Source organism: Triticum urartu, chromosome 2 (genome assembly GCF_003073215.2).
Source record: "Triticum urartu cultivar G1812 chromosome 2, Tu2.1, whole genome shotgun sequence".
Lineage (NCBI taxonomy): Eukaryota > Viridiplantae > Streptophyta > Magnoliopsida > Poales > Poaceae > Triticum > Triticum urartu.
Window position 1 is genome coordinate 697834698 of NC_053023.1, and position 14469 is coordinate 697849166.

The following is a 14469-nucleotide window of genomic DNA, read 5'->3' on the forward strand; positions in this document are numbered from 1 at the left end:
AGGTGGTGATGGTGGGATCACTCTCTTGCAGTCTCACTATGTGGAGAAGATTCTGGGTCGCTTTGGATATTCAGATTGCAAACCTTCTCCGACACCTTATGATCCGAGTGTTTTGATTCGGAAGAACGAAGGAGAAACAAAAGATCAATTGAGATATTCTCAAATCATTGGCTCACTTATGTATTTAGCTAGTGCTACGAGGCCTGATATCTCGTTTTCTGTGAGTAAACTAAGCCGGTTTCTTTCAAACCCGGGAGATGTTCATTGGCATGCACTTGAGAGAATAATGCGCTATCTGAAAGGTACTGCGAGTTATGGGCTTCACTATACCAGGTATCCAAGAGTACTTGAAGGTTATAGTGATGCAAATTGGATATCTGATGCTGATGAGCTTAAAGCGACAAGTGGTTATATGTTTACACTTGGTGGTGCTGCTGTTTCCTGAAAGTCTTGCAAGCAGACCATCTTAGCAAGGTCAACAATGGAAGCAGAACTCACAGCATTAGACACGGCAACAGTTGAAGCAGAATGGCTTCCAGAACTTTTGATGGACTTGCCGGTGGTTGAAAAACCAATACCAGCTATTCTAATGAACTGTGATAATCAAACAGTGATCGTCAAGATAAACAGTTCTAAGGATAATAAGAAGTCATCAAGACACGTGAGAAGGAGACTGGTGGGGGATTGTTGGAATTATTGGGCATAACCCATATAATAATTCATATTTTGTGCCAGTAATTCAAAGTAAATCCCAGAGGCTCATGTGGCCCATCCATGCATGACAAGGTTGTGTGGAAAATTGACCAATGCCACGTGTATGCGCTGTTTTATCACGAGAGAAGAAAGTTGAAACAATTGACGCATAAATGGGAGAAGAAACTGAACACTTCGTGTGAGTTTTAGTGCGCTCGTTTCTTCTCTCCTTAATGGTTTTTAGTGCGTCTGTTTAATGGTGTTTATTGCACCGGTTTCTCTTCTACTAATGAAGGCCAGTTTCAACTCTTCTCACGTATATAAGAGGTCGCTCCTCTATTGTTCCAAGTAGCACAACAACCTTTCGTCTCATTCTAAAGCATTGAGCCGCCTATCTCTTTCCCATCTCTCTTCCTGACGTGCACCGGGAAGTGAGACAGCAGGCCTCCGAAACCCCGCCTCTTGTGATCCGGTACGGGAGAGGGGCGATTAGGTTTTTGGGGAGCGTCCTTACGCGACTGCTGGAATCTTGTTCATCGTGGCTGCGAACGGCGACATCACTGACGACGAGTTCCCCAACGACGACTTCTTCCCCGACGTCAACGACCTCTTCAGCGACATGACGATCAGGACATCTGCACCTTCTGCTACTGCGCCGTATGCCATCTTATCCTCACTGTTAGGGCTAGCATTTGGTTTATTGCTAATAGCAATTGACATGGATATGATGCATTTTGCTTATGATTTTGATTGCATGACTAGTCTCAACGAATTGTTGCTAGTTTCTAGTTTCATCAATATATTGCTATTCATGTTTTATCCATTATTTTTCTGGATTAAACTAAACGGGAAAATGCCTAATTATTCAACAGAAACAAGCACAGGAGAGGAGGGGGCTAGGAGATCGAGCGCGGGATCGAGTGGACGGCAGGAATCCACCGCTGCCACGGACGCCATCGCCGGCGCCGCTGATTCGCCGCCCTCCTCCGTGGCCGCTGCCGCCGTCGCTGTGGTTGGCGGGAGCCGCCTAGGCGTGCGGGGCCGCGCGGGGGCGTGTTGGGGGAGGAAGAACGCGGGCGCGGGATCCGCCGCCGCCGTCGGATGAGGAGCGAGCGAGTGAGGGAGGCGGCTGCGTGGGAGGGAGGGAGGAGGCGGCTAGGTCCCCGTCACAGGAGTGCCCACCTTTTATACCCAAGTGCACGAAATGACGAAAATGCCCCCAGCGGGGCAGGCTATTTACGCGCGGTGGCACGACCGGGGCGCACACAACGGTCTCGGTTTGATCCGACGGCTGAGATCAATCCGTGACGAGATCCGACGGTCCAAACGACATCAAGGAAACGATCCGACGGCTGAGAAGCTCTAAGCTCTGAGGAGCGCCCGTGAGAGCTTCATTTCTTCTTTCTGGATGCCATGTGGTGGCTGTGGTCCTGTGAACTGTGGTGGTGGCCGTCTATCAGATTGTTTCCACTCCTCCTTGGTTGGTGAGTTGCAGACTTGCAGTGCGTGTGCGTTGCTGTTCCCCTTGATGTTGGGTTCTTCTTTGCAAAGCTTTCTCCTAATGAAGGATGGGTCTGATTCTGCCGAGGATGATCACTGAACTGAGTTGTGCCTGTCCTGCACATGAAGCGCTTACTGTGCATCGCCTTTCTTGAACTTTACGTAGGACAGCATGGATGGATGGTATATGGTCCATGACTCGCTTCCAAGATGATTGCCCGCTTGATTAACTAGTGTGGCCGACTTGCTGGTCTGGTATGGTGCGTGCCCAGGAAAGAGAATCCGAATCCTTTGAGGTGTCCTCGCATGCACCCATAGGGCTGCGCAAATGTTGTGATCGAGAGTGATGGTAAACTGCACATGCACAATTCAAACACCAACAAGGACCGACGAGCATGCACCACCTCGGTCGTCACCAGAAAGCACGGAAAAATAAATAGGAGAATGGCGTGGTTTCGGGTTCGGTCAGACTCGTAGTACGACGCTGGGGTGCGTCCCAAGGAACGGAACCAGCGAACGGACGAGACAAGCCATGGTCGGTCGGTCGGTCGGTCGGGAGGCAATCAATCGAGGCGACGGCGACGCGCGCATGCATGGAGTGGAGTACTACTCCCTCCGTTCGGAATTATTTGTTTTAAAAATGGATGTATCTAGAATTAAAATATATTTAGATACATTCATTTCTGCGACAAGTAATTCTGAATGAAGGGACTACCATATTTAAGGTCGCGGCGACGTTGCGCTCGACACCAACCACAACGAGTCCAAACCGAACCCTGTCGCGCGGGCGTGGCAGTGGCCCCTGAACCTGAATGGAATCGACTGACCCGGACGGAGGCCATTATCTGCTGCTACTTCCGCGCGCGGCGAGCGTGCCACACGGTGATGTACGGAGCCGCCGCTGCAACATGCCCGGCGGTTGGGGGACGTTGCCGAGGGTGAGGCGTTGCCGCTTTTGTCGTTGTTTCGGGGGAGTCGCGCGTCCTGTTTGGCGCGCAGGTCGCCGGTACCTCAACGAGTGCGCTCCATCAGCGTATGGGCCAGCCCATTATAGGTATATTTCCTCACTGGTTTTGAAAGGTTTTCTCTTTTTTTTGTATTTTGTTACGGATTTTCCTTTCTTTTTCCTTTTTCCTTTTACGTTTCCTTTCCTTTTCCTTCCTTTTTCATTCCTTTTTCCTTTCAATTTTTCTTCTTTTTTCACAATTTTTCTTCAAATATGTAACATCTTTATTAAATCGTGAATACGTTTTGATATTCATCAACATTTTTTACTATCGGGATCATTTTCTGAAATTACGAACATTTTTTATTTTAAATTGTACGCTTTTAAAATTCCTGAATATTTTCTAAATTCGTGAACATTTTTTAAAATATTAATCATTTTTTAAAATCATGATATTTTTTGAAATTGTGTACATTCTTTGGAACATGTGAACATTTTATGAAATTTAGGAATTTTTTAATTCAGGTTTTGTTCTTTCTTTTACGGAAAAAAATTAGTTCATGAATATTTCAAGAAATCAGCGAATATTTTTTAAAAAAATATAATATTTTTTAAATTCAAACATTTTTCCAAATTCACAAAAATCCCATATTGTGATTTTTTTTCTACTCCCTCCGTCCCATAATGTAAGACATTTTTTGACACTACACTAGAGTGAAAAAAAGTCTTACATTATGGGATGGAGGAGGAGTAATTAATGAACTTTTTAAAATTACAAACATTTTTTGAATAGATGAACATTCTTTTTGAAATCGCGAGCTTACTTTTGAAATCCATAAGCATATATGATTTCCCAAAAAAATTGAAAATAATCATTTTTTAAATTTACAAACATTTCACAATTTGCATCTTTTTTGAAATCCCAAATAATTTTTGAAAGGGAAAAACATAAAACAGAAAAAAGCAAAAAAAAACATATTAGGGGCTTCAGACTCCGCGCATGGGCCTGCCCATGAGGAGGGGGTGCCTATTCGGCGCTTGGGGCGCCCGTTATAGGCCAGTTTGCAAACGGGCGCACACTCCCCCTCCTCGAGCCGGGCCAGCCCGTTTAACCTTTTCTTTCTTTTTTGTTAATGACCAAAAAAAGGTTCGACAACATGGTTGGTACCAGACACCTCTGGTTCAGAATTCCTTAAGAGAGAAAAAAGACACCTCTGGTTCGGAGCATGGACGTGTAACCACTAGGCCATCTCGATCGATTGTGCCAATTCACATATTTTCTCCCTTCTATACTCTCCAGTTCACGTAACTTTTATATTCTATTTTCTTTTTCTTGAACCGGTTTTGTTTGGTTTTTTATTTCATTTTTCTTTAAAGGTGTGAATTCTTCATATTCTTCAATTATTTTATAAACTGATAACCTTTTCATCAAGATCGATGAACTTATATTCAAAGTCGTGAAATTTTTGCAAAATTGATGAAGCTTTTTTCCAAAATTTATGAACATTTTTTAATAATCAATGAACTTTTTTCAGAGTTGATGATTTTTTTTAAAGTTCCGGTGGAATTTTCACAAATTCATGAATCGTTTCTCAAAATTAAGATTATTTTTCAAAATTGTTGAACTATTTTCCTAATTGATGACAAAATTTTAAATTTTCTGAAAATTGTTTTCTAAAAATCCGATGACTACTTTTTTCAAAATTCTGAACATTTTCCAAAAAATGATGAACCTTTTTTATTTTGTGAAAAAAAATTTGAAATACGGAAATTGATTTTAAAAATTGATGAAGTTTTGTTTTAAAAGTAATTTCTTTGCCAATAATACGTGGGAGCTCCTAACCGGTGCCTTCAGCGCCGGTTTCGCGTTCTGGCGCTCGAAGCGTCGCGCTACTGGGGCGGCCCAGGTGAGCTTCGACCACGTCGCAAAAAAAGTAATCATGAAGAAAAAGTGCAAAAGCTTGGTATCGAGCTCAGGACCGCAAGAATTATTCTCCACTAACGCGATAACCAGTAGACCAACCACGTTTTGCTGTTCTTTAACTAGAAAAACGTTCTACTTAACCATTTTTAGTGAAACATTAAGGTAAATTTGAAAATTAGTTGAAAAGTTCATTGATTTTGAAAACTAGTTCAACATTTTTTCAAATTTTACAAAATTCTAAAAAGTTTCATCATTTTGAAACAAGATTCATCGGTTTTGAAAAAAATTCATGGAATTCGAAAAAAAAGTTCATCAAAAATGAAAAAAGTTCATCAGATTTGAAAAAATAGTTCATCGAAACTGAAAAAAGTTCATCAATTTTGAAAAAAGTTCATCGGATTTGAAAAAAGTTCATCGATTTGAACAAATAGTTCATCGAATTTGAAAAAGTTCATCGAAAATGAAAAAAGCTCATAGGATTTGAAAAAATAGTTCATCGATTTTGATTAAAGTTCGTTGAATTTAAAAAAAGTTCACGAATTTGATAAAAAGTGTGTGCGTTTGAGGAAAGAAAGAAAAGGAAATGAGAAAAGAAAAAGGAAAAAAGGAACAAGAAAAAAAAACATCCAGAAACTGACCAGCGAACAACATAGATAAAGATTATAAGAGAGGAAAGAAGTTTACTAGTGCAAGCTTGTCGTTATCCTGGTGGTGAGTGCGCTGCACTCTCAATCCATCGATCCAGTGTTCAACTCCTGCCTCGCGCACTGTAATTTTTTTGCTCCGATAGTATTATTGGGCCGGCCCAGGGCAGCGAGGGGGAGCGGCGGGGGTTGTGCGCCCATTTGCGCCGATGCCTGGAACGGGCGCAATGGGCGCCCTTTAGGATATAAAACGCTGTCTTTGGATATAAAACGTCAAAGTCATCGGATTGCAGTGGTTGTTGCGATCCTATTCGGCGCCCGTTATAGCCAGTTTGCAAACGGGCGCGTACTCTCCCTCAGGCGAGCTGGGCCAGCCCGTTTAACCTTTCCTTTCTTTTTGTTAATGACCAAAAAAGGGTTCGACAACATGGTTGGTACCAGACACCTCTAGTTCAGAATTCCTCAAAAAAAAAGACACCTCTGGTTCAGAGCATGGACGGGTAACCACTAGGCTATCTCGATCGATTGTGCCAATTCACATATTTTCTCCCTTCTATACTCTCCAGTTCACGTAACTTCTATATTCTTTTTTCTTTTTTCTTGGAATGATTTGTTTGGTTTTTTACTTTATTTTTTCATTAAAGGTCTGAACTATTTCTTCAAATTCGTCAATAATTTATAAAATGACGAACTTTTCATCAAGATCGATCAACTATTTTTCAAAGTCGTGAAATTTTTCAAAATTGATGAATCTTTTTTCCAAATTTATGAACATTTTTTAATAATCAATGGACTTTTTTCAGAATTGATGATTTTTTTTCAAATTCCGGTGGAATTTTTACAAATTCATGAATTGTTTCTCAAAATTAAGATTATTTTTTGAAAATTGTTGAACTATTTTCAACATGGATGATAATTTCTATATTTTGTGAAAATTGTCTTCCGAAAATCCGAAGATTTTTTTTCCAAAACTTCTGAAAATTTTCCAAAAATGATGAACCTTTTAGATTTTATGAACTATTTTTTGAAATACGTAAATTGATTTTTAAAATTTTTTGATTTTTCTAAAAGTAATTTCTTTGCCAAAAATACGTGTTATTTTATCAAAACAATTCATAATAGGACTGAAACAATAGGTAAATAACACTGTCTTCGGATATAAAACGACAAAGTCATCGGATTGCAGTGGTTGTTGCGATCCTATTCGGCGCTTGGGGCGCCCGTTATAGGCCAGTTTGCAAACTGGCGTACACTCACCTTCCTGCGAGCTGGGCTAGCCCGTTTAACCTTTTCTTTCTTTTTTGTTAATGACCAAAAAAGGGTTCGACAACATGGTTGGTACCAGACACCTCTGGTTCAGAATTCCTCCAAAAAAAAAGACACCTCTGGTTCAGAGCATGGATGTGCCAATTCACATAATTTCTCCCTTCTATACTCTCTAGTTCACGTAAATTTATTTTTTTCCTTTTTCTTGGGACGATTTTGTTTGGTTTTTTATTTCATTATTTCATTAAAGGTGTGAACTTTTTCTTCAAATTAGTCAACTATTTTATAAATTTATGAACTTTTCATCGAGATCGATGAACTTTTTTTCAAAGTCGTGAATTTTTTCAAAGCTAATGAAGTTTTTTTCCAAAATTTATGAACATTTTTTAATAATCAATGAATTTTTTTCAGAAATGGTGATTTTTTTTCAAATTCCAGTAGACTTTTTACAAATTCATTAATTATTTCTGAAAATTAAGATTATTTTTTTCTAAATTGAACTATTTTTAAAATTGGTCATCATTTTTAAATTTTGTGAACATTTTTTCTGACAATCCGTTGATTTTTTAAAATACGTATATTGATTTTTAAAAATTGATGAACTTTTGTTTTAAAAGTAATTTCTTTGCCAAAAATACGTGTTCTTTTATCAAATAATTTATAATAGGACTGAAACAAGAGTCAAATAACTGCTTTCTTCGGATATAAAACGTCAAAGTCATCGGATTGCAGTGGTTGTTGCGCTAAGTTCATCGACGATGGCATGCACGTTAAAACCCCACTTCTTGCACAAGAACAGTGTTAATGTTTTTTTTCTTGCTGAACGCGAGTGACGCTGGGCTGGCCCATGACCGCTTGACTTCGAGCGCCAACTAGCCTAAGCGGCGCAGAGGCGCCGACCAGCAGCTCCAGGTTTCCAAAAATAAATTAAACATGCCTAAAAACATGCTCCTGATGTATACGGAAATTTACATTGTGGGAGAAAAAATAGACATTTGTTGCGAAAAAACCCGCAATGAAACAGAGAAAGGAAAGAAAAAAAATGAGAAATGAAAACAAAATAAAATAAAACAGAGAAAACCGAAGGAAACCATAGCAAAAAAAAGTGAAAACAAAACCGAAGAAAAATGAAAGAAGCCAAAACAAACCTGTAGAAAACCATTAAGAAAGGGTAAAATGTTGGTTTATGTTAGTAGTGTCACAGGCGCACAACACATCGCATTTATACCTAGTTATCTTATTTGGAAGGAGAATATAAGAAACTTGACATCTCTCAACTCACAAGTGCTAGTGAAAAAACAGTTACTTACTTGAATTATAAAGTGTGTAATAAGATGTCTATACACTTATCTATCTCGTATTTTCAATCAATATAGAAATTTAGAAGGACAATCTCTTTCTCGACCAGTCGGATAAGTGAGGAAGAGGAAGAGCACTAGGCGGCAATGCCCAGGGATAAGTGGCGAAGCCAGCCGAAATAATCTATGGGTTCATTGCTATTTTTTAGATTTTTTCATAGTCTACAATAATTATTTTAGTCTACATTTAGTTGTGATGTCCGCTGACACGTGGCTTGTATGTAGAATTACCACTGCCACACATAAGAGAGATAGGTGGGGCCGAAGATGCGGTGATAGACATGAAAAAATAGAGGGTTCAAAAGAGGCATGATTACATATAGGGGAAGTGAGAGAGAGGAGAGAGGAGAGAGAGAGAGAAAAGAAAGCGCTTCACTCTATGAAAATACACACGAGCTCTTGGGTGCTCCGCGCCCCTATACGAAAAATATTCGTAAAAAATTCCCAGAAAATAAAAAAAAATCAAAATTTCGGGATGTCAAACATGGTTTCTCAATCTACTTCCGTGTGAAATTTCATGAGAAAATACCAAAAAAACGTATCCATGGCGAAGGAATTACTGTCCGGAAAAAAATGTACCCAAATAATGTTTTGCTATACATAGGAAATTTTTGTCTTTTTTTGCCGCAAATACGTTTCCTGGTATTTTTTCACCAAATTTCAGACGGAAGTACATCGAGAACCCACGTTTGATATCCCCAAATCCCAGATTTTTTTTTCAAATTTCTTGGTATTTTTTTCCTGGTATTGTATGTATAGGGGTGCGGAGCACCCGAGAGCTCTAAATCCTCGTCCCTTCACACTACTCCTATAAAAATGTCAGTTGTTGATGATGATGTGCCTGCCTTCGCGTCATGTGTACCTCCGATCTGAAATGTATGCCTGAGATTGAGATGGGCTGTCCTCTAGCCACGTGACTCACACTTATGCGAAAACACCCCTGTATCGGACAGAACATTCGGGAAGACTTCCGAAACACAACGCTAGTATTCCAGATGTTTCACGGTCAAAATAAAAGTATTCGGGACGTTTATCCTCCCCTCGCGACGAAACAAATGAGGCTTCGAGAACCCTGCCAAACTCCTCGCCACCGGTCCCTCGCCTCCCTTTTCCGACGGCCGCCGGAGTTGAGTGGGGCGGGCAAGGGTCCCTCCTGTTGTCGGTGGTTGCTTGCCATGTCCAAGTTTCTCTACCCTACCATTCTGCTGCCCCTCTTGGTATGGATTTTTGTGCTATGACCCAAAATATTGGACGAGGCCAACTCCCGGCATGATCGCGCGCGGCCTTTTATTCTTCTCTCCCAGTGATATCCCGCATCATCCTGCCGAGAAAGATGGCCACGCCGTCAGACCTACGCTTCCAGCCACTCGGCTCGAAGTCTAGGCCGCCGCTGTCAGGGACATCAAATTGCAGGCCCTCTGAAGGAAATATGCCCTAGAGGCAATAATAAAGTTATTATTTATTTCCTTATATCATGATAAATGTTTATTATTCATGCTAGAATTGTATTAACCGGAAACATGATACATGTGTGAATACATAGACAAAACAAAGTGTCACTAGTATGCCTCTACTTGACTGGCTCGTTGATCAAAGATGGTTATGTTTCCTAGCCATAGACAAAGAGTTGTCATTTTATTAACGGGATCACATCATTAGGAGAATGATGTGATTGACTTGACCCATTCCGTTAGCTTAGCACTTGATCGTTTAGTTTGTTGCTATTGCTTTCTTCATGACTTATACATGTTCCTATGACTATGAGATTATGCAACTCCCGTTTACCGGAGGAACACTTTGTGTGCTACCAAACATCACAAAGTAACTGGATGATTATAAAGGTGCTCTACAGGTGTCTCCGAAGGTACTTTTTGGGTTGGCGTATTTCAAGATTAGGATTTGTCACTCCGATTGTCGGAGAGGTATCTCTGGGCCCACTCGGTAATGCACATCACTATAAGCCTTGCAAGCATTGCAACTAATGAGTTAGTTGCGGGATGATGTATTACGGAACGAGTAAAGAGACTTGCCGGTAACGAGATTGAACTAGGTATTGAGATACCGACTATCAAATCTCAGGCAAGTAACATACCGATGACAAAGGGAACAACGTATGTTGTTATGTGGTCTGACCGATGAAGATCTCCGTAGAATATGTAGGAACCAATATGGGCATCCAGGTCCCACTATTGGTTATTGACCAGAGAGGTGTCTCGGTCATGTCTACATAGTTCTCGAACCCGTAGGGTCCGCACGCTTAAACGTTCATTGACGATATAGTACTATGAGTTATGTTGTTGGTGACTGAATGTTGTTCAGAGTCCGGGATGAGATCACGGACATGACGAGGAACTCTGAAATGGTCCGGAGATAAAGTTTGATATATGGGATAATAGTGTTTGGTCACCAGAAGGGTTTCGGAATTCACCGAAAGGGGTTCTGGATGTTTCCCGAAATGTTTGGGTACGAGAACACTTTATTTGGGCCAAAGGGGAAAGCCCACAAGGTTTTTGGAAAGCGCAAAAGGAAGTTTTGCGGAGTCTAGGGGCCAGACGCCAGGGACCCTGGCGTATGGGTCCAGATGCCGGGTACCCTGGCGTCTGGCCCTGGAGTCCGAGAAGGACTCTTGCCTTCCGGGTGAAACCGACCTTGTGAAGGCTTTTACTCCAAGTTTCGACCCCAAGGCTCAACATATAAATAGAGGGGTAGGGCTAGCACCCAAGACACATCAAGAAACACCAAGCCGTGTGCCGGCAACCCCGTCCCCTCTAGTTTATCCTCCATCATAGTTTTCGTAGTGCTTAGGCGAAGCCCTGCGGAGATTGTTCTTCACCAAACACCGTCACCACGCCGTCGTGCTGCCGGAACTCATCTACTACTTCGCCCCTCTTGCTGGATCGAGAAGGCGAGGACGTCACCGAGCCGAACGTGTGCAGAACTCGGAGGTGTCGTGCTTTCGGTACTTAGATCGGCCGGATCGTGAAGACGTACGACTACGTCAACCACGTTGATATAACGCTTCCGTGTACGGTCTACGGGGGTATGTAGACAACACTCTCCCCTCTCGTTGCTATGCATCACCATGATCCTGCGTGTGTGTAGGAATTTTTTTTGAAATTACTACATTCCCAATAGTGGCATCCGAGCCAGGTTTTATGTGTTGATGTTATATGCGCGAGTAGAACACAAGTGAGTTGTGGGCGATATAAGTCATACTGCTTACCAGCATGTCATACTTTGGTTTGGCGGTATTGTTGGATGAAGCGGCCCGGACCGACATTACGCGTATGCTTACGCGAGACTGGTTCTACCGACGTGCTTTGCACACAGGTGGCTGGCGGGTGTCAGTTTCTCCAACTTTAGTTGAACCGAGTGTGGCTACGTCCAGTCCTTGCGAAGGTTAAAACAGCACCAACTTGACAAACTATCGTTGTGGTTTTGATGTGTAGGTAAGAACGGTTCTTGCTAATCCCAATAGCAGCCACGTAAAACTTGCAACAACAAAGTAGAGGACGTCTAACTTGTTTTTGCTGGGCATGTTGTGATGTGATATGGTCAAGACATGATTCTAAATTTTATTGTATGAGATGATCATGTTGTGTAACCGAGTTATCGGCAACTGGCAGGAGCCATATGGTTGTCGCTTTATTGTATGCAATGTAATCGCCCTGTAATGCTTTACTTTATCACTAAGCGGTAGCGATAGTCGTAGAAGCATAAGATTGGCGAGACGACAATGATACTACGATGGAGATCAAGGTGTCGCGCCGGTGACGATGGTGATCATGATGGTGCTTCCGAGATGGAGATCACAAGCACAAGATGATGATGGCCATATCATATCACTTATATTGATTGCATGTGATGTTTATCTTTTATGCATCTTATCTTGCTTTGATTGACGGTAGCATTATAAGATGATCCCTCACTAAATTTCAAGATAAAAGTGTTCTCCCTGAGTATGCACCGTTGCCAAAGTTTGTCGTGCCCAGACACCACGTGATGATCGGATGTGATAAGCTCTACGTCCATCTACAACGGGTGCAAGCTAGTTTTTGCACAGGCATAATACTCGGGTTAAACTTGACGAGCCTAGCATATGCAGATATGACCTCGAAACACTGGAGACCGAAAGGTCGAGCGTGAATCATATAGTAGATATGATCAACATAGTGATGTTCACCATTGAAAGCTACTCCATTTCACGTGATGATCGGTTATGGTTTAGTTGATATGGATCACGTGATCACTTAGATGATTAGAGGGATGTTTATCTAAGTGGGAATTCTTAGGTAATATGATTAATTGAACTTTAATTTATCATGAACTTAGTCCTGGTAGTATTAGCATATCTATGTTGTAGATCAATAGCTCGCGTTTAGCTCCTCTGTTTTATTTTTGATATGTTCCTAGAGAAAAGTGAGTTGAAAGATGTTAGTAGCAATGATGCGGATTGGATCCTCTAGAGTCGACCTGCAGGCATGCAAGCTTGAGTATTCTATAGTCTGCACAGAAGAATTATGTCCTTGATGCACCGCTAGGTAACAAACCTATTGCAGGAGCAGATGCAGATGTTATGAACGTTTGGCTAGCTCAATATGATGACTACTTGATAGTTTAGTGCACCATGCTTAAACGGCTTAGAATCGGGACTTCAAAGACGTTTTGAACGTCATGGACCATATGAGATGTTCCAGGAGTTGAAGTTAATATTTCAAGCAAATACCCGAGTTGAGAGATATGAAGTCTCCAACAAGCTCTATAGCTAAAAGATGGAGGAGAATAGCTCAAGCAGTGAGCATGTGCTCAGATTGTCTGGGTACTACAATCGCTTGAATCAAGTGGGAGTTAATCTTCCAGATAAAATAGTGATTGACAAAATTCTCTAGTCACCGTCACCAAGTTAGTAGAACTTTGTGATGAACTATAATATGCATGGGATAACGGAAATGATTCCCAAGCTCTTCGTGATGCTGACATCGACGAAAGTAGAAATCAAGAAAAACATCAAGTGGTGATGGTAAATAAAACCACTAGTTTCAAGTAAAGGGACAAAGGGAAGAAAGGGGAACTTCAAGAAGAACGGCAAGAAAGTTGTTGCTCAAGTGAAAAAACCCAAGTCTGGACCTAAGCCTGAAACTGAGTGCTTCTACTGCAAAGGAATTGGTCACTGGAAGCGGAACTACCCAAGTAATTGGCGGATAAGAAGGATGGCAAAGTGAACATAGGTATATTTGATATACATGTTATTGATGTGTACTTTGCTAGTGTTTATAGCAACCCTTCAGTATTTGATACTAGTTCAGTTGCTAAGAGTAGTAACTCGAAACGGGAGTTGCAGAATGAACAGAGACTAGTTAAGGGTGAAGTGACGATGTGTGTTGGAAGTGGTTCCAAGATTGATATGATCATCATCGCACACTCCCTATACTTTCGGGATTAGTGTTAAACCAAAATAAATGTTATTTGGTATTTGCGTTGAGCATGAATATGATTTGATCATGTTTATTGCAAAATGGTTATTCATTTAAGTTAGAGAATAATTGTTGTTCTATTTACATGAATAAAACCTTCTATGGTCATACACCCAATGAAAATGGTTCATTGGATCTCGATCGTAGTGATACACATATTCATAATATTGAAGCCAAAAGATGCAAAGTTAATAATGATAGTGCAACTTATTTGTGGCACTGCCGTTTAGGTCATATTGGTGTAAAGCGCATGAAGAAACTCTATGCTGATGGGCTTTTGGAATCACTTGATTATGAATCAATTGATGCTTGCGAACCATGCCTTATGGGCAAGATGACTAAGACTCCGTTCTCTGGAACAATGGAGCGAGCAACTGACTTATTGGAAATAATACATACTGATGTATGCAGTCCGATGAGTGTTGAGGCTCGCGGCGGGTATCGTTATTTTCTGACCTTCACAGATGATTTGAGAAGATATGGGTATATCTACTTCATGAAACACAAGTCTGACACATTTAAAAAGTTCAAAGAATTTCAGAGTGAATTAGAGAATCATGGTAACAAAAATAAAAGTTTCTACGATATGATCGCAGAAGTAAAATATTGGAGTTACGAGTTTGGCCTTCAGTTAAAACAATGTGAAATAGTTTCACTACTCACG